Below are 21,623 nucleotides of genomic sequence, written 5' to 3' on the forward strand. Positions count from 1 at the left end.
GGATTTATCCCTGGGCTGCAAGGTTGGTTCAACATCCGCAAATCAATCAACGTGATACAATACATTAACAAAAGAAAAAACAAGAATCACATGATCCTCTCAATAGATGCAGAAAAAGCATTTGACAAAGTACAGCATCCTTTCTTGATCAAAACTCTTCAGAGTATAGGGATAGAGGGTACATACCTCAATATCATAAAGGCCATCTATGAAAAACCTACAGCGAATATCATTCTCAATGGGGAAAAACTGAGAGCTTTCCCCCTAAGGTCAGGAACGCGGCAGGGATGTCCACTATCACCACTGCTATTCAACATAGTATTGGAAGTCCTAGCCACAGCAATCAGACAACAAAAAGAAATCAAAGGCATCCAAATTGGCAAAGAAGAAGTCAAACTCTCACTCTTTGCAGATGATATGATACTTTATGTGGAAAATCCCAAAGACTCCACCCCAAAACTGCTAGAACTCATACAGGAATTCAGTCAAGTGGCAGGATATAAAATCAATGCACAGAAGTCAGTGGCATTCCTATACACCAACAACAAGTCAGAAGAAAGAGAAATTAAGGAGTCGATCCCATTTACAATTGCACCCAAAACCATAAGATACCTAGGAATAAATCTAACCAAAGAGGCAAAGGATCTGTACTCAGAAAACTATAAAATACTCATGAAAGAAATTGAGGAAGACACAAAGAAATGGAAAAACGTTCCATGCTCATGGATTGGAAGAACAAATATTGTGAAGATGTCAATCCTACCTAGAGCAATCTACACATTCAATGCAATCCCCATCAAAATACCATCCACTTTCTTCAAAGAAATGGAACAAATAATCCTAAAATTTGTATGGAACCAGAAAAGACCCCGCATAGCCAGAGGAATGTTGAAAAAGAAAAGCAAAGCTGGTGGCATCACAATTCCAGACTTCCAGCTCTACTACAAAGCTGTCATCATCAAGACAGTATGGTACTGGCACAAAAACAGACACATAGATCAATGGAACAGAATAGAGAGCCCAGAAATGGACCCTCAACTCTATGGTCAACTAATCTTTGACAAAGCAGGAAAGAATGTCCAATGGAAAAAAGACAGTCTCTTCAACAAATGGTGTTGGGAAAATTGGACAGCCACATGCAGAAGAATGAAACTGGACCATTTCCTTACACCACACACAAAAATAGACTCCAAATGGTTGAAAGACCTCAATGTGAGACAGGAGTCCATCAAAATCCTAAAGGAGAACACAGGCAGCAACCTCTTCGACCTCAGCCGCAACAACTTCTTCCTAGAAACATCGCCAAAGGCAAGGGAAGCAAGGGCAAAAATGAACTATTGGGACTTCATCAAGATAAAAAGCTTTTGCACAGCAAAGGAAACAGTCAACAAAACCAAAAGACAACTGACAGAATGGGAGAAGATATTTGCAAATGACATATCAGATAAAGGGCTAGTATCCAAAATCTATAAAGAACTCATCAAACTCAACACCAAAAGAACAAAGAATCCAATCAAGAAATGGGCAGAAGACATGAACAGACATTTTTCCAAAGAAGACATCCAAATGGCCAACAGACACATGAAAAAGTGTTCAATATCGCTCGGCATCAGGGAAATCCAAATCAAAACCTCAATGAGATACCACCTCACACCAGTCAGAATGGCTAAAATTAACAAGTCAGGAAAGGACAGATGTTGGCGGGGATGCGGAGAAAAGGGAACCCTCCTACACTGTTGGTGGGAATGCAAGCTGGTGCAGCCACTCTGGAAAACAGTATGGAGGTTCCTCAAAAAGTTGAAAATAGAGCTACCATATGATCCAGCAATTGCACTACTGGGTATTTACCCCAAAGATACAAAAGTAGGGACCCGAAAGGCTACGTGCACCCCGATGTTTATAGCAGCAATGTCCACAATAGCCAAACTGTGGAAAGAGCCAAGATGTCCATCAACAGATGAATGGATAAAGAAGATGTGGTATATATATACAATGGAATATTATGCAGCCATCAAAAGGAATAAGATCTTGCCATTTGCAACGACGTGGATGGAACTGGAGGGTATTATGCTGAGCGAAATAAGTCAAACAGAGAAAGACATGTATCATATGACCTCACTGATATGAGGAATTCTTAATCTCAGGAAACAAACTGAGGGTTGCTGGAGTGGGGGGTGGGGTGGGAGGGATGGGGTGACTGGGTGATGGACACTGGGGAGGGTATGTGTTCTGGTAAGCGCTGTGAATTGTGCAGGACTGTTGAATCTCAGATCTGTACCTCTGAAACAAATAATGCAATATATGTTAAGAAAGAAAAAAAGAAGAAGAAGAATGTAGCAGGAGGGGAAGAATGAAGGGGGGGAAATCGGAGGGGGAGAAGAACCATGAGAGACGATGGACTCTGAAAAACAAACTGAGGGTTCTAGAGGGGAGGGGGTTGGGAGGATGGGTTAGCCTGGTGATGGGCATTGAGGAGGGCACGTTCTGCATGGAGCACTGGGTGTTATGCACAAACAATGAATCATGGAACACTATATCTAAAACTAATGATGTAATGTATGGGGATTAACATAACAATAAAAAAATTAAAAAAAAACAAAAAACAACAAAAAAAAAAACTGAGGATTCCTCTTGACATAAATAACTGAGTTGTAAATGATAACAAGAAAAAGATCAATAAAACAGTGATCACTTTAGGTACGTGGACACTCTCTCCCTTCACCATTAAGCCTAGCCGGAGCTTCTATTCACCGCATCCATGGCGTTAGGTGGATGGTGGGAGTCATGCCACCCACTCAGCTACAGCCTGAGCCCTGGCAGTCCCTCAGGGTCTCCAGACTAGCCTCAACTAATAGTTCTCTTATTTCCCTCAATGTTGGTAAGTGTTCTAGGGTTGAGTTGCTCATGGCAGAATCCCAGTGACAGACAAGGAGCCTCTAAGCCTCAGTCTGCCAGAGAGATACTAGGAGAGTGAGATGCGGTATTAAGAAATAAAATATAGCACAGGTAGCCAAAAGAAGGATGTCTCTCTCTTTTTTTTTAATTTTATTTTATTATGTTATGTTAGTCGCCATACATCATTAGTTTTTGATGTAGTGATCCACTATTCATTGTTTTCGTATAACACCTAGTGCTCCATGCACTATGTGCCCTCCTAAATACCCATCACCAGGCTAACCCATCACCCCACCCCCCTCCCCTCTAAAACCCTCAGTTTGTTTCTCAGAGTCCATAGTCTCTCATGGTTCATCTCTCCCTCTGATCCCCTCCTTCATTTTTCCCTTCCTTCTCCTAATGTCCTCCATGCTATTCCTTATGTTCCACAAATAAGTGAAACCATATGATAATTGACTTTCTCTGCTTGACTTATTTCACTTAGCATAATCTCCTCCAGTCCTATCCATGTTGATGTAAAAGTTGGGTATTCATCCTTTCTGATGGCTGAGTAATATTCCATTGTATATATGAACCACATCTTCTTTATCCATTCATCTGTTGAAGGGCCTCTCAGCTCTTTCCACAGTTTGGCTATTGCGGACATTGCTGCTATGAACATTGGGGTGCATATGGCCCTTCTTTTCACTACATCTGTGTCTTTGGGGTAAATACCCAGTAGTGCAATTGCTGGGTCATAGGGTAGCTCTATTTTTAATTTTCTAAGGCACCTCCACAGTGTTTTCCAAAGTGGCTGTACCAACTTGCATTCCCACCAACAGTATAAGAGGGTTCCCCTTTCTCCACAACCTGTCCAACATTTGTTGTTTCTTGCCTTGTCAATTTTTGCCATTCTAACTGGTGTAAGGTGGTATCTCAGTGTGGTTTTGATTTGAATTTCCCTGATGCTGTGCGGAAGCTTTTTATCTTGATGAAGTCCCAAAAGTTCATTTTTGCTTTTGTTTCACTAGCTTTTGGAGATGTATCTTGAAAGAAGTTGCTGTGGTCGAAAAGAGGTTACTGCCTGTGTTATCCTCTAGGATTTTGATGGATTCCTGTCTCACATTGAGGTCTTTCATCCATTTTGAGTTTATCTTTGTGTATGGTGCTAGAGAATGATCAAGTTTCATTCTTCTGCATGTGGCTGTCCAATTTTCCCAGCACCATTTATTGAAGAGACTGTCTTTTTCCCTTTGCATATTTTTAAAAACAGACATATAGACCAATGGAACAGAATAGAGAGCCCAGATATGGACCCTCAACTCTATGGTCAAATAATCTTCGACAAATCAGGAAAAAGGATGTCTCTTTCTTCAAAACCACAGTTCTGAAGATGATGTGGTGGATTGGAAACCATCCCAGGGAGAAACTTGATAGGCATGTGCTGATGATGGCAGGGCCACATGAGAAAAGGATCCTGGGCCTCTGTGTCACCTCAGAGGAGAGTCATTTCTGCCTGGGAACATTTGGATTAAATAGGGGCATACTGGCTTCACAGAACCCATGACATTTTAAGAGTTCGCTTGTTCCAATGCATTTCTCCTGAGATCCTACAATTGGAATTCAGGTCTCTTAGTTAATAGCTCTGGGGAGACCCTTCAGTCTTCTCCCTAGCCTGCGTGCATTGGCCAAACACAAAAGAGAGAGGGAGCCTTGGAGGAGGGAGATCCCTCAACATTTAGGGGCAGGGTTAGGTTTTTCTATGGCAGAAGGAAACTTTCAATCAGAGAATGAGCTTTAGTCGGTGATGTAGGCTCCTGCTAGTTTAGATGTTTCCTTTTAAAGGATCACAAGTGAGAGCAGGAAACATCCAAAAATTATGTGAAGAAAGTGAAATGAATGAAGAGCTTATAGGACAAATAAGTCTCCAAGCTGAGTAAATATCTTAAGTCTGAAAATTCACAGTTTGAAAATGAGCTGCAGAAGCTCCAATTGAAACTTCATGGTCTGCCTGCCGGACATCAAGAACATTTAATACATTTTCAGAAAAAGTTCACTGGGGAATGAATACATTGCTTCGAAATAGAGAAGAAACTTCCCAAAGGGTACAGAGCCATGAACCAAACACAGTGAAAGGGCGACTTCCTCAGGAAGATGGCAGGAGACATGGACAAAGCTTTGGAAAGAGCCACTTTCTTCTATTAAGACCAGATTGAGAAAGGAGCTCAAGAAAGTTGGATGGCAGCTCTGTGGACTGAGAGAAAGCTCAATGAGCAAAGAAAAGAATATGATAACAACAGACAAATACTAGTGAAAGTCAGTTTAAGTTCCAGCCTTTTTCAAGGAATCTTCTTGCTCCTGCTGTTTGACACACAGCCCACAGAAACCTGAAAGGACTAGAGTTCTTCCTGATCATCAGGTACCCCAGGAAAGAGGAGGGTTATGTTGGGAAGGCACAAGGACCCAGGGTCACATGTAGGTTTAATTCAGTTCTCACAGCAACCAGCCCCTGAACAGCTACAATCACAGCATGACATTTGACTGTATTTTCCCCTTTTAAAAGTATTTTATCTTTTTAGTTTAACTGTTAATCAATTGATGCTATAAGTTGTCTTACTGAAGTTTGATAGTAATACAATACTTAAGATAATATTTTTCAAGTATAGATTTCTTTAATATAATTCTTATGAATACATAATTTCACCTCATTGGTCCTTCTAGAACTAGATAATGTATTATATTTTTATTTAAATAAAAGATGCACTATTAAACCATCATTAAACCTTGACATGGAGATAGTTTAAAACAAATACCATTTCTATTAACACCAACAACATACAAAAAAGAAGAAACTACATGAATACAAAAACAAACCAATCCAGGGGTGCCTGGGTGGCTCAGTCGTTAAGCGTCTGCCTTCGGCTCGGGTCGTGATCCCAGGGTCCTGGGATGGAGCCCCGCATCAGGCTCCCTGCTCCGTGGGGAGTCTGCTTCTCCCTCCCCCACTCCCCTTGCTTGTGTTCCCTCTCTCGCTGTGTCTCTCTCTGTCAAATAAATAAAATCTTAAAAAAAAAAAAAACAATCCATTTGGATTCTTAAATTCTACATTAGAAACATATTATATTTTCCACAGAATTAGCCACTAATAATAACAGAAAATGGTAGTATTTTGCCACAATAACAGTAGGTAGATTTTTAAAAATTAGATAAATTCTGTTATGAGTTCAATTGCTGCCTATATTTATGGTCCTTTCATATATCTACACAGTATTTGAAAGGACACCAAACTCAATAGGTTTACTCATATATTATTTATTGGTCCCCTCCTTTATAGATTTTTGTCTTTATTTTTTTTTTTTTTTTACTTTGTATAGGGTATTGTTCTCCATATTTTACTTTTTTGTAGGTCACAAAAGAATATTTTTCTCAATGAAATTTTGAAGCACCTAATATAAAAAATAATCCATCAACTTGTTATTAAATGTATGAAATGGAAGGACTGACCAAAGCAGTGAAACAGAATGTCAGAACAAATTGTGACATTACAATTTGAGCCTGAGAGCTCACCAGAGGTCTTCTTCATGACAAATTCATCTTAAAATGCACACAGTCTTTCAAGTAATACCTCACAATGCTGATGCCTGTACTAGGAGCTGAGATCAAAAACTGTAAATCTTTTTGTCACCATGAATTGTACAAAGTAATCAATCTCAATCCCTTGGGACAAGAACTTTGCAAAAAAAAAAAAAAATTGTGTTTCATCTATCCTGAAAGACTAGTAAATCATTTTCAAGTTAACGTATTGTCTAATGTTTATATATATATTTTTATATAAATTTCAAAATAGATATAATATAGTTAATATGTAGTATATATTTGATATATTATATAATATCTATTTTGATGATGTAATGAATAATAATTTGCTAGCACCCATATTTTCAGTATCCTTATTAACTCACAGTAAACATACTTGAAAAGCAAAAATGAAACTTTAAAGATATTTTTGTTGTGTGCTAGTAGTTATTCTGTGTTTGATTTTCAAAGGTACTAAGTTTCAAGAAAAGATGCAAGAATTTCTTTAAATAGTTTATATTTTTTGTATATTCTAGAGCCCTACTAGATTGTTACTGCTCATCCCATGCCAATTTTATATTACTAAAGTTGTTTCTGTGTGAATTAAATGATACTGTAGTCTTTAAATTTTAAAGATGTAGTTCCTTACTGCATATCAAACAGTGAAATTGAGTGGAAGGTTCATTGGACCAAATACTTCAGTGGGATTCTCACGTGTTAATGTTCACATGCTCTCACTCAAGGGCAGTTCTGCTTGTACCTAATTCCTTCATAGTCATTGCCGCACACCAGTATATCTGTGAACTCTTCTTGTAATACTTTGATAGAAAAACAGAAATCTAACTTGGCCATCTGAGTCCATAACGATCTCTTCTGACATGCAATTTGCCTATAATATGATATAGAAACATCTTAGGAGAGATCTTGTTCTTGATAAGCCAAATTTTCTGCTTTTGACAACAACAGGAAACTTACTAGAAGTATTTTTATTAATGCAACCAGCTTAAATATTATTAGATGCTCAAATGCATATAGTTCAGCTTATTTCTGTGAGTATATATATTTTGACATGTAGACATAATCTTGGTTTTCAGATTTCTAAATTTCAGATGACTCTAAATAAGCAAAGCATTTCTATCATGCTCTTATCTCCACAGTATCCAAAGCTGTCATATGTGTTTAGCTGAAGAGCTGAGGACAAAGGTTGTGTTGATATGACATGTTAAAAATTCACTGGGTTAAAAAAATCAATAAACATTTACTTTTTGTCAAGTTTGGTAACTGAATTATATGTTGTGAGCAAACTAATCAATTGTTCAAAAACTGGCCTTTACCAGTTGAGATATATATATATATATATACACACACACCATATATATATACACCATATATATATATATTTTACTTTTATAATATACATATATACCATATATACGTATATATATATACAGTATATTTTATACTGTATATACATACAAAATTTCATTGAGAAAAATATAGTACACTATATATATATATATGCACATGGAATTTTACATGGAAGAGAAAACAAATTAACAAATTTAGTTATGGCTTATGTATAATATATATCTTATATGTGGATATATAGCATGCATATATTAAAATGTAGACAGTGTAATCAAACTTAAAAATACAGACAGCAGCTTTGCTTACTATGCTAGTTTTGAATTATTGAACTTGTAAGCTTGAGTTTCCTTTGAAATTTTAAAATTTGGAACATTCAAGAACTGATCTTGGAAATTATACATGTCATCACAAGGCCATCTGATCCTCTCTCTCTCTTTATTCAGTGTCACATTCTTTCTCTTTGTAAGATGTTTATTTTTTTCTATTCCAGTCTATCTTTTGGCCCTCTGGACTTAGTGACAATTTTAGTGATACTTACAGATTTGTATATTGTGTATGTGTTGGTAAATTTTATCTTCCTCATAAGAAACAGTCAATTACAAAAGGATTATTGGGTATTTTTAATAAACTCAGATTCTGGAAAAGAGTAAAGAACAGTTAAGGACATTTTCATAGCAAATTCTAGAAAAAAAACATGTCTAATGATTAGGATAATTAATTTTTTTTTTTTGGAATATCTATTTGATTGCCCCTAAACTCTCAATAATTGTATATTCCTATAAATTTTAGGGAAAAAAATCAACCTTCAAGGCAAATTTAGGTGAATGTAACCTTTTAATTCTATTTTGAAACTTAACTGCTTGAGTTAAATATTTATAAAATATAAAAATACTAATAAATTTTGGGGATATCTGCATAGACTAGGATATTGATGGCTTTTTCTTCATATTATCCTGAGATTATAATGGTGTATACACTTTATAAATGTATAGAACTTGCTATTAGATAACAAGTTTGTTTGCTTACTTTACATAAAATTGTACTAAATTTTAGCTCTTTTGAATTTGTCACCGCCAAAATTGAAGTGGGGAAAATGGTTTTGACAAATTTTGGAGGGATGAAAAACAGTTTAGCAGTTTACATACGTCTTCTTATTTTAAAATTGAATTACACATGATAGGCCTATTGGGTATATTTGCTATATGGTTCTGTCATGACAAGTTATTAAAGTAGAAGTGCTTTTAAGACACCGCTAACTGTTGGATGAATCTTTAATGCAAATGTTTGATCATCTTCAGTAGTTAAATACTTGAGAAACAAGTTAGCTATCTGGTTTAAGTGTCACAATTGTTCCCTCTGAAAGGCCTATCAGAATATAGCGTTTATTTAAAAAATCCTTAAATAATTTTTACATAAAATCTTATCTTTATACTGGAGGAGCTTTAGTGACCCAACCTAATGTTACTGATTGATAATAATACAAATAACTGAGTTGTTACCCTATTCCTACCACTGTGCTGGGAGGTTTATGTCACGATCTCGTTTTGTCCTCATGGCATAGCTCTGGTTGTTCCTGTTCCCGTAGCAGGAGAGACTGAGAGCCAGAGATTTGAACAATCCATCCATAGTGCTCTCTGCTGGTGGAAGGGCAACTTGAACTCCAGTTAGTTAAACTTTAAATCCTTAACATTTCTTGTGATACTGTTTCTCTGACTCAAATTCCCTAACAAATTCACGAACCTACATTTTTGTTGTTGTTCAATGTTGGTCTGACACAAAAGTAATTATGACACTAACATTCCTTCATAAATTGAAAAGGCTTTTCTGAGGTAGCACTTAACTAACAGCTCCGACGTTTTAAAAAAGAAGATTCTATGGGGCGCCTGGGTGGCTCAGTCGTTAAGCGTCTGCCTTCGGCTCAGGTCATGATCCCAGGGTCCTGGGATCGAGCCCCGCGTCGGGCTCTCTGCTCTGCGGGAAGCCTGCTTCTCCCTCTCCCACTCCCCCTGCTTGTGTTCCCTCTCTTGCTGTGTCTCTCTCTGTCAAATAAATAAATAAAATCTTTAAAAAAAAAAAAGAAGATTCTATATCCCTCACCTCTCAACTTCACTATATATGAAAAATTGCATCATATCTAAGCCATTGTATACGTAGGGAGAGAGAAATTTCAGGCTTTCATAAATAATTTAATAATGAATTGACTATAAAAACGCTTGTAAAAATTCTTTAAAGTACTTGATTTTGGGGAACCATCCAAGAAATAATTTTCTATCTATTTCAGTGAATTTTATTAAGCCTTACTACTGTCTTGATTATACAAATGTAGCACATTTGTATTGCATCTTCTCAATTCCTCTAAGAAATTTTTCACTAAGGATTTCATCATTGCCTTTGCTTTGAAGAAGAGGTAATACCAGGAATTTCTGTTTGAAGAATATTCACTAAATATTTACTAAATATCTGAATTTTTTACTAAAAGATACTATCCATTTTTATACATGTCACAAACATTTATTTGGAAAAATCCAAAAAATTACAGAAAAGTTTCTAGACAAGAAATTCAGAACTTTCTTTAATTGAACAGTAGCCATTCAATACCGCATATGTTGCTTTTCAATCTTACCTCTGATGAAACTCAAAACCAAATTAAATATTTAACTATAATAATAACTCTTGCCCTGATTGTTTGCATTATTTTCCTTTAAACATCAGAACCATATATTTAAATGACTAAGTTCTCTTCATGTCCAAGAATGAACTCATGATATTCTCTAAATCTGGTTCACCTTCAATGTTCTCGGTCTTAGTAAATCAGACTACCTTCTATATATGTAGACACCAATCTGACACCACCTTGTTTCTTCATGCTCCAAACCAAAGCCTGCCAGTATTGCCTCCTGAATATCATTCACATCTTTCCACTTCACTCTCTCGAACCATCATCTCTCTCTTTTTTTTTTTAAAGATTCATCCATTTATGTTAGAGAGAGAGAGTGAGCACGAACAGGGGGAGGGGCAGAAGGAGAGGGAGAGAGAGACGAGAGACGGAGGGAAGCAGACTCCCCCCTGAGCACAGAGCCCCATGCGGGGCTTGATCCCATGACCCTGAGACTGTGATCTAAGCCAAAATCAAGAGTCGGACCTCAATAGACTGAGTCACCTAGGTACCCCTAGAACCATCGTCTCTTGATTAATATGTACTTACCTTACTGTGGTATTCCTATGCTGCCTCTTTTTATCCTCCAATTTCTTCTCCTCACAGAAGTTATTTTTTAATTAAAAAGAAGATCTAATCATGTCAAGCCCTTTGTTAAAACTATTCAGTGACTTATTTAGAATATAGACACAAATTAGTGATAAGTCTCTTGAGTTTTATACAATTTGGCCTCTTATTATTATTCCAGCTCCATTTTCTATCACTGTCCATAGTTTGTTCATACTCTGTTGACCTTGGCTTTTATTGCAGATTGTCATAGATATCACATTCTTTTTCTCTCGGAACCTTTATTAAGTTGTTCTACCATTCTGGAATATACCCTCCCCTCACTCCCATCTTTTATTAGTGAATTACTCTTGATCTTTCAAAATTAAAGCCAGGGGCACCTGGGTGGCTCAGTCGTTAAGCGTCTGCCTTCAGCTCAGGTCATGATCCCAGGGTCCTGGGATCGAGTCCCACATCGGGCTCCCTGCTCCGCGGGAAGCCTGCTTCTCCCTCTACCACTCCCGCTGCTTGTGTTCCTGCTCTCCCTATGTCTCTCTCTGTCAAATAAATAAATAAAATCTTCAAAATTAAAGCCAAAGTATCATTTCCTAAAAACAAACCTTTCCTATCCAGCAGATCATGCCTGACTGAATTCTTAGAAAGAAAGCCATTGAGTCATGATGTTTAGAGCATTTCTAGAAAGAGAAAGTGGTCAGCCATTGCTACCTCTTCCACAGGCATAAAGAGGTGAAGAATTAATATATATGATTTTATGAGAAAAGTGAGATAGTAGGATTGAAGCGCAAAATAGAAATATTGAAGTATAGGTAGCAAGAAAAGTTTGCTCTTTGGGGAAATCCTGATGTAGAGACTAGGGTGGATCATACAGTTCAGGAATATTTCCTTCAAATGAGTGGAACAACAACACACATATATAAGGACAGTGGAAATATCCAGCGCACTAAATGTAGTCGAGAGAATCAGTGTGTCTTACACATAGAAGAATGTCCAAAACTCAGCAGATCAATTAGATGAATAAAAAATGCATAGGTGTTTGAATGTAAAAACCAGGCAGATAGTAGTTGAAGGTGACTCTAACATAGTTCCGGAATGGATGACAAGATTAACATTTTTAAAATGCAGTGTATCTTTTTCATGGAGCAGTTATTTCATAACTTCTGAATTTGGTATGTTTTGAATTTTGAGAAAGCAGAAGAGGTGAAAGAGAGTGGCAGAGTATTTGAAAAAATACTTTCTACCACACAAACTACAGAGATATTATTTTTGATTTCTGCTACTCAACCAGAGCTAGATTGCTCACAATCCTTAGTCTTGAAGATGCACACACACAAGTGTCTTTATGATAGAGTTATTCTCTTTGTTCTGAGCAGTGCATGAAGTAGGAGATGTTCTGTCAGCAGGGGTCCAGGCCTTTTTCTGTCTCTTAAGGGCATCTGTTTATCTTTTTTGTTTTCTTTTTCCCACATCTGAAAGAGCAAGCACATTTGAAAACCCCTCAAGGAAGTACCATTTTCCAATTAGGTGCTACCGCAGCCTTATTTGGAGGAATAGAAAAGAAAAAAAAAAAAAAAAAAAAGATGCAACTAATAGTATCCATAAAGTTTAAAAACAAACAAGAACAAAATATTGATAAAATTCAACTTGTGGCTTTCTCTTATATCCTAAAACACAATTTGTGGCTTAATCCAGAAACCCACATTATAGACACTTAACGTTTGCAAGCTCTGCAGAAGTTTTTTGACATTTTAAGTTAGAAATATTACACAGGGGGTGCCTGGGTGGCTCAGTCATCAAGCGTCTGCCTTCGGCTCGGGTCGTGGTCCCAGGGTCCTGGGATCGAGCCCCGCATCGGGCTGCCTGCTCAGCAGGAAGCCTGCTTCTCTCTCTCCCACTCCCCCTGCTTGTGTTCCCTCTCTCACTGTGTCTCTGTCAAATAAATAAATAAAATCTAAAAAAATATATATATATATTTCACAGCATTCTTGGTAAGTATCCCACATGCTCTTTCTCAACTTCCAGAAGAAGGGTATACCTGGTGGTAAAGGGTTTTATTCAGGGAGATGGGAAACCTTCAAATGGGACTATTCCTGAAATTCAATTATAGTCAGTATCATATTACGTCCTGAGATCACATAAAGTGATGTTTTAGTAGAGTTCTAATGAATTTCAGAGTTGAGAAGAAGTTTGCCAGGTGGTTAAGGAGAGAAATAGTACTATAGAGATGTAGACAGGTGTCACATTATAAAGGGCCTTCTGTGCTATACCAGGAAATTTGGAGTTTACATTGCAAGTGAAAATGAATCACCAAGGAAGTTAAATGGAAGAGCGTTATGATCAGATGTGAATTTTACAGTGCTAATTTGGAAAGCATGGCAGAGAATATTAGAGAGCAGAGACAGGGAGACCTATTAATAGACTGTTGCTTTAACTTGGGTTAAAGATGATAAAGGCCACAGTGAAGACACTAACATCAATGAAGACATATTTATGAAATTAAATTGATCAAACCTTGTGACTAGATGTGAAGGTTACAGATACATCAGAAGTTTAGTTGATCCCAAAGTTTCTATCTGAGACAATTGTATTTCAGGAAAAAAAAATCAAGAATTGATGGTAGACTTGATAGTAGAAATAGTGCAGATATTGGCCTCCTGTTTCATTTCCTGAACAATTTTGCATGCAAATTTTACGCTAGAGACATTTCCTGATGATTCCTTCTCTTTACATCCACTTTGGTTTAATCATCAGTGCTTGATATGGAAAAGGAGAAGACAAGGAGTAACACGTTGCCAAATTTGATCCAGCAGTTAATAAAAGTAGAGCAGAGCTATTGAAATTGTTTAAACCCCAGTTAAAATAATTACCTAAGTGTGTGCATTCATATGCATACCACCCCTGAGGCCCATTGTATCCCATGATTTGTAAATTTTAATTCTCACCATATAACTTTTAAAGAATGTTTATGTTTATTTTAGAGTCATGCTGAACTAATCTAGTGTTCTTCTAGCATGAGCGAAACTTTTAAGGGAATGCACTTGAGCATTGTATCTGATTTCACACATTTCCATTTTACACCTGTTTCTTTTTTGCATACCATTAGATGCTGATTTTTCTCATACAGCTCATTTTCAAATACATTTGCCATTTTCATGCAATTTGTATATGTACTATTATTAGATCTACATAATTTCCTATTTTCTATTTTAGTTGAGGAATCTTAATGGACTTTGCTTTAAAATAGAAAGATTTGACTAAAACAAATGAGTAAAACTATATAATGTCTGATTTTTCAAAACAGCAAAACTCCTTTGAGAACAGATTACTTTAAGCAATAGCCAAGTTATAGAGTGAAAAAAGGCCATTTGAAATGAAGGAGGGAAAATTGTTTCAGAGAACCTGAAGTACATCATGAATGAAAGGTCTTTTTGGTGGTAGCAACAGACAAGAAACAAGCATGCAAGAGAAATATGACCCTGCCTGAAGAGTTTAAATTAGCTAGGAAAGGAAGGAGACAGAACCACAAAGGAAGAACAGCCTCAAACAACAGGTCCAGTGACCTACGTGAGGGCTGGTGGTATAGTTTACTTTTAATGGCAGCCAAAATTGGGTAGGCCAACAGACTGATCAACAACAGACTCTTGTACAAGGGAAGCGAAGTGTTCTTCTCCAATACAAAAGATGGAACTCTTCAAGCAATACTTTGACAAGGGCACCCTGAAGTACAGTAATGCATTCAGCCTTTGAAAATGTGTTACTATAGGTTATATATAGTTTGACATGGTACCAAGAAGACATGCTGTTGTAAACTGATCTATTGTATGGGGGCTGATAGAGTGAAAAAGCAATATGATTTAGAGAGGAGGTTCCTCTAGGGGTCTTATTAGAGTATATAAAGGCTTAGGCAGCTAACACAAGACTAGGGAAAGATGAATTTCTACTGAGCTGCAATAGAATTCATGAACATGACTGGAAATCCTAACAACCATGCATGCTTCACCTGCTAGGTTAAATGTTCATAGAAACTTCAAAGTTTAGAACTTCTATAATATTGGTAACATCTACTATAAAGATCAATAGAAGTTCAATATGCTGTAGTGTATTCATCAAATTCTTTGATGAGAAATATACCTATTTAAATAAGTGGATTCATTCTTTTTGGAGAAACTGACCACCAAAGCGTGGACTAAAATAAAAATATCTGACATAAAAATATCATAGATTTCCATAATAAATGGTATCAGAAAAGCATAGTGTAGGTTCAACTCAAGTGGTGTGTTAGTAAATGTTTAATAACTGGCTTTTTGGGGGGAAAAGGTTCTGATTTATAGCATTCTCCCAATTTTCATGGTTAAAATACTCCAACCATGCCTGTTTTCAAACTAACAAATTTGTATCACTGAACATAGGGTTGAGAAGTGTTACAGTGAGGCTCTAACAACTCTGGTAGGAGTTCACCACAGAATTTAGATTAAAAACATCATTTCAGGGGTACCTGGGTGGCTCAGTAGGTTAAGCGTTTGCCTAGGGCTCAGGTCATGATCCCAGGGTACTGGGATCGAGTCCTGCATCGGGCTCTTTGCTCAGCAGGGAGCCTGCTTCTCCCTCTGCCTGACGTTCACCCTGCTTGTGCTCTCTCTCTGACAAATAAATAAATAAAATTTTAAAAAAACAAAACATATCATTTCAAGGGGTGCCTGGCTGACTTAGTCAGTAGAGCATATGACTCTTGATCTCCAGGTTGGGAGTTCTTAATCTCGGGGTCATGAGATTGAGCCCCACGTAGGGTATACAGATTACTTAAAAAAAAAATCATTTCAAGAAAGATGTCATATAATTTTCTGTTAAGAGATTTCCAAAGAATAGGGAATTTAAATTAAGAATTTTATTGGAAATCCAGTTTCCCTAACCAGTAACCCTACTGGTTAGGGGATTTTATTCTTTTGTTTTTTATTTTTTTTTAAGATTTTATTTGTATATTTGACACAGAGAGAGAGAGAGAGTGCACAAGCAGGGGGAGCAGCAGAGAGAGAGGGAGAAGCAAGCTCTCTGCTGAGCAGGGAGCCCAAAGCAGGACTTGATCCCAGGACCCTGGGATCATGACCTCAACTAAAGGCAGATGCTTAACCGACTGAGCCACTCAGGCACCTCTGGTTAAAGGATTTTAGAGACTATGCCTTGAGTCTCAATTTCCTCATCTCTAGAATGGATAATTGTAAAGAGTATATGAGATGATTCATGGAGAAATTATTTATATGTTATTGTTATTTTATAATTCTAAACCTAAATGAGTTCTATTGCCAATAAAATGAAAATTGACAATAAACCACTAGCTGAAATCTAGATCTAATTTTAGTGCTGGCAGTTTTTAGGGATAGAAGGTCACCAATCAAAACTGTAAGATGAATTGTATTAATGGCACACAGCCAGTTTGTATTGAGACTACAACTGAGGTTGTAGTGCTAGCCCTAAGCTAGTTCAATTTTCTCTTTCATGTTCTTATATTACCAATTTAATGGAAAAGTCATAGTTAAATTAACCAGACAGAGTCTCTAATAAAGGGTCAGGTGGAGCTCTCATAGAGATTAGAAATATTATTTACTGCAAAATAATTGTGCTATTGAAAATAAAACAAACAAAAATACATGATTATGAGAATGGGGTTGTCAGAAAGTAAGAAACTTGTTTAAGATCATTTAGTACAGGTAATTAGCAACCTACCTGAACTGAAGTCATAGCTTCAGATGCTGTCTAGGAGACTGGCCAGCAATTCTGATAAACTAATTCATGTGTGATATTAACACATGAACATGCCATGTCCTTTAAGGCATCTCCTCTAACTATAATAATTCTCCAGTTAATTAGCCACCAGGGTGAAATGGTCTTCAACAAAACCAAAGACTGCAAGGTCAGCAAATAAGCAAAGTTTAGCTGCAAAAATCTGCTTAGGTAAATCCTTCATGAGGAAGATAAACAACAACAACAACACACACACACATACATGAGAAAAATAACACTTTACAGACATGAATTGTGCCATTCAATAGTCATAGAAACTCTATAGTTTTGACATGCCGCAATAAAATGTTTATTATATGAAGGAAACTAGAGTTTGTCCCAAACTTCTGAAGTATTTTAGGTTTTCTTTCCTCCCTCCCTCTCTTTCTCTCTCTCTTTTCAAACTATATATGTTGATTTGATTTTATTTTTTTTCTGTCTACAAGAGCATGTTCAATCCCTCAGTCTCAGTTCTTTTTGCTGGCTAAGCAATCCAGGGGCAGCTTTCAATTTACATTCTTATCATGGAATTTTTAAAGCTGATAATTCTAATAAACCTTTTACCAGTTACCCTACAGATTTTTGCAACCACCTCAAGCTTTTTACATTTTCTATTCAAACTTTACTTTACATTGCCTATCATTTCTTATAAATTTCTGAAACTTTCCTCTGTCTGCCTATGTTTTATTAGGGGAAAGAGTGGAGAGAAATGTTATTTCTCCTTCAAGTATGAGGTATTTGGTTTATATATTAGAGGCATGCCTTTTCCTGAGAACTCTATCAAGTTGTTGTGACTCTCCAGACAAAATACTTATTAGACTAAAGAATTATGGTAAGTTGTTCATATGTGTTTTAGTTTCAAAAAATAAATTGTGCAAAACTGAAAGAGCCCTTAAAGTGCAAATGCCTCCACCATTTGACTGGGCAGTTTTGGTACAAAATTAATTTCAAAGAACCACATTAGGAACCACTGTGGGTTTGCTACGTACAGTTTGCCTCTACATAAAACCTCGTGTTCAACTGTGTATGCATACATACTTTATTATCAGACCCAAATAAGGTCTTCTCTTTGGCTTTCAATTGGCTTTCAAAGAACCTGGTGTTAATTTGCTTACACTTTGCATCTTCAGGAAATGTTACAAAAGAAAATCAGGAAAGAGAGATGTTTGGTTACTAAATATTTGTAACTATTTACATAGATTGTCTAAGGCCATAGTTCTCAAATTTAGCGTGCATAAAAATCACCAAAAGTGTGTGTGTGTGTGTGTGTTTATGTATTTTTAAAAGATTTTATTTATTTTAGAGATGGAGAACGAGAGAGAGAGAGCAGGGTTGGGCAGCGGGAGGGGGGGGGGGGCAAACAGACTCCCTGTGGAACCCATGGCTGAGCTTGATCCCATGACCCTGAGATCATGACCTGAGTCAAAATCAAGGGAAGGCGACTTAAACAACTGAGCTGCCCAGTCATCCCAAGAATCACCAAAAGTGTTTATTGAAATGCATTTCCAGTATCTTCCCACTCAGGAATTTTGATTCAGGAAGTCTTGCAAGTGGGTTTTGCAAAATCTGGCCTACGAAGTAGTAAATTCAATGAAGAAAAAATCTGTCAAACTGGTTTATTAACTTTATTTTTTTCTACAAATGAATTGACCAGATAAAATAGTTGATTAAAAACATCTCCTTTAGACAGGTTCTTCAGGTACTTATCTTCTAGATTTCATGTGATGTTAGCGGTAGTATATTTTAAAAGACATTTAAACACACTTTTCTAAATTTTACTAGCATTGCACGTTTTATCACATGAGTTCATAAGAGCTATTAATTGCATTTCTAATACAAGCTATGTACTTCAAACAAAATTTTAGCCTAATGCCTTGATTTTAAGGTTATGATTTGTATACAAATAAGGGATTTAAGACTCATCTGCACCAGGATCAAAGCCTGTAAAGGAGAGTGTGTAGTTGGCATCATGCATAAATATATTAGACTTTCTCTTAGGGATAAAGCAACAAGAATATTTAATTATTGCAAATTTGTGGGGGGAGCAGTGTATAATATATTATTTATTGTGACATTTCATGCTAGATTAAGCAACTTCATAGTAATGCCAATGTCATTTAGAAGCTAAAGAATTAAAATAGAACTCCCCAGAAGACAGAAAAATCATCATAAATCTTGTTTTATATCAAAACATTTCTTTGCTAACAATTTAACTTTTCCTATACATATTTCTTTACAAAATAGCTAGCATGGACCATATGGTACAATGTAATATTTTGTTCTTTTGTAATATGAATGAAACCCAGATGCCTAAAATCCATTTAAAAAGTAGCTATCCCTAACAAACCTTATTTCCAGAGTTTTCCATATTGTAGGGAATTCTACTTATAGCAAGGACTAAATATAATATTTAGAACTATCTTTACTGATTGTTCTTAAGCTCTTGATGATAGCCTTTCAGTTTTTTATTCATCAGTAGGACCAAACATAATTACATTTATTTATATTTGTTTATTTATTTATTTATTTATTTATTTTTAAAGGGAGATGAAGAGAGGCAGTCTTTTTTTTTTTTTATGATTTTATTTATTTATTTGACAGAGAGAGAGCACAAGCAGGGGGAACAGTAGAGGGAGAGGGAGAAGCAGGCTCTTCTCCAAGCAGGGAGCCCGATGTGGGGCTCGAACCCAGGACCCTGGGATCATGACCTGAGCAGAAGGCCATCTGAGCCACCCAGGTGCCCCTATTTATATTTATTAACTCAAGATTTTTCACTCAAAAAAGTGAAAATACTGTTAAGAGGCAGAAGATGTTAGACCCATGGAAAGAAAGATTTCAGCATGTGTCCTATAGGAATGTTAGAAAACAGGAATATTTTATGTATTTACAATGATTTACACAACAGATGGGAGTTATTGAATTGGTCCCGTGCATCTTATAAGTGATCTTATATTACCATTGCACTTCAGGGTTCTGCTTTGCCCCTAGTACCCAGACCCCACATGAACAATGAGAGCAAAGAAGTCAGGGCAGGCTTTTGGGAATCAAGAAAATGTGTGTGGGGATTAGGAGCAGCCCTGAAATGTGGAAAAAAAAAATGTTTCACAAGAGTATGCTTGTATAATTTATTTTTTCTGATTAAGTAGAATTATATTATAAAAATTATATACATATATATGAAATACATAAATTAGAGATAGATATAGGGTTTTGAAAACTACCAATTATTAACAATTCTGGAGCTAAATATTGTATCAAGAATGTGTCCTTTATCATAGGCAGCCACAATATCTAGACTGTGCTAAGCTAATCTTAATGAGGATAGTGAAAAGTAGGTTGAGTATTTATTTTTGACTAAAACAGCTTTACTTTTCAATTGTGCTTTATTCAAATAAAGGCTATGGTTATAAAACTGTGATATGCATTTCAAGTTTGAGATTCAGCATAAGATGATTATATACTAACATATAGAAAAAACATTTGATTTTTATAGATCATTGAAGAGCTTATAAAAAACGTTCATCAAATGCATTAAGAGAAAACAGTACAGCTTTGAGTCTTACATTTCAAAGTCATAAGAAATTAAATTTTGTATTTATACATTCTTTACTAGCTTTTGCATATTGCATAAAGTATTTAGACAAAATCAACATGTAAACTAACTAAATTCACTTTGTCAAACCTGTTTGGAAACCCTGCCTTTTATTTCATTCTTGTTCATCTACATGATTCTCCAATTTCTCACAGGCCTGGAGGCTGAAAAGTCCAAGATCAAGGTGTTAGCAAGAGGGATTTGATCTTGGACTTCCTAGCCCCCAAAACTGTGAGAAATAAATATTTGTTGTTGAACCCACCCAGTCTATGGAATTTTTTATGGCAGCCTGAGCTTACTAAGACAAGTACCAAAGTGCCAGAGCCTAAAGTATACTGTTCTGCCATATATTTTCATATAAGCTTTACTAAAAACATTCTTTATAGGTAGGAAAGAAGAAGGCTTAAATATCTCCAACCCCTATCCCAAATGTGTTGTAAACTGTCTTTGCCAGTATAAGGTAACTTAAAATTAATGCCAACCAGGGGACTTTTAGGACAGTGAAACTATTATGATAGATACATGTCATTATGCATTTGTCAAAATTCATAGAATGTACAACACAGAGAATGAACCCTAATGTAAACTATGGGCTTTAATTAATAATAATGTATCAACATGGGCTCACCAATTGTAACAAATGTATCACACTAAAGCAAGATATTAATGGGGGTAGGGTGTACAGGAACTCTCTATACTTTCCTCTCAATTTTTCTGCAAACACAAAACTACTTAAAAAATTAATTCCATTAATTAAAAAAAAAAAAAGCCGGGCAAGTATTACTTAGGTTTCTTAGGGCAAGTGTTACAGGTCTATTTTAATTGAGGGTTTGACCCAGCAAAAAATTAATGTGATAAGAACTTTTTTATGGTTCTTTTACTGATATTATATATTAGTCTCTATCCTGCTTACCTAAAAGGCATTTTCATATAGAAGAAAAATACATGACTAGTTAAAATTTCAGTGAATTGAGTCATTCTTGTGGTAATTGAAACGTTGAGGCATAGAGTGAAAAAAGAAATGAACTTGGATTTAAAATTTAAGCTGCATTCTCCCTTCCTCCCTCCGAAATAGCATTTGCACTGGGAACTGAGCATTACTGAAGTGGACAGAGTAAGCAGTTCCTCTTCTGATAGTTTTATAAGTAAAAGACTTTTAATGGTAGTAGACGCTGCAGGCTCTCTAGCTATACTTTTCTACTATTATAGCTATGT

The 21,623-nt window shown here is 36.2% G+C and overlaps 1 protein-coding gene across 3 annotated transcripts in view; it reads left to right on the plus strand.

Annotated features, from left to right (window-relative positions):
- Window positions 1-21,623, plus strand: part of CADM2 (cell adhesion molecule 2) — a 1,094,969-nt gene that overhangs the window by 439,675 nt on the left and 633,671 nt on the right. The window lies entirely within an intron of this gene.

The sequence above is a fragment of the Halichoerus grypus genome, chromosome 1, assembly GCF_964656455.1.
Source record: "Halichoerus grypus chromosome 1, mHalGry1.hap1.1, whole genome shotgun sequence".
Taxonomy (NCBI): Eukaryota; Metazoa; Chordata; class Mammalia; order Carnivora; family Phocidae; genus Halichoerus; species Halichoerus grypus.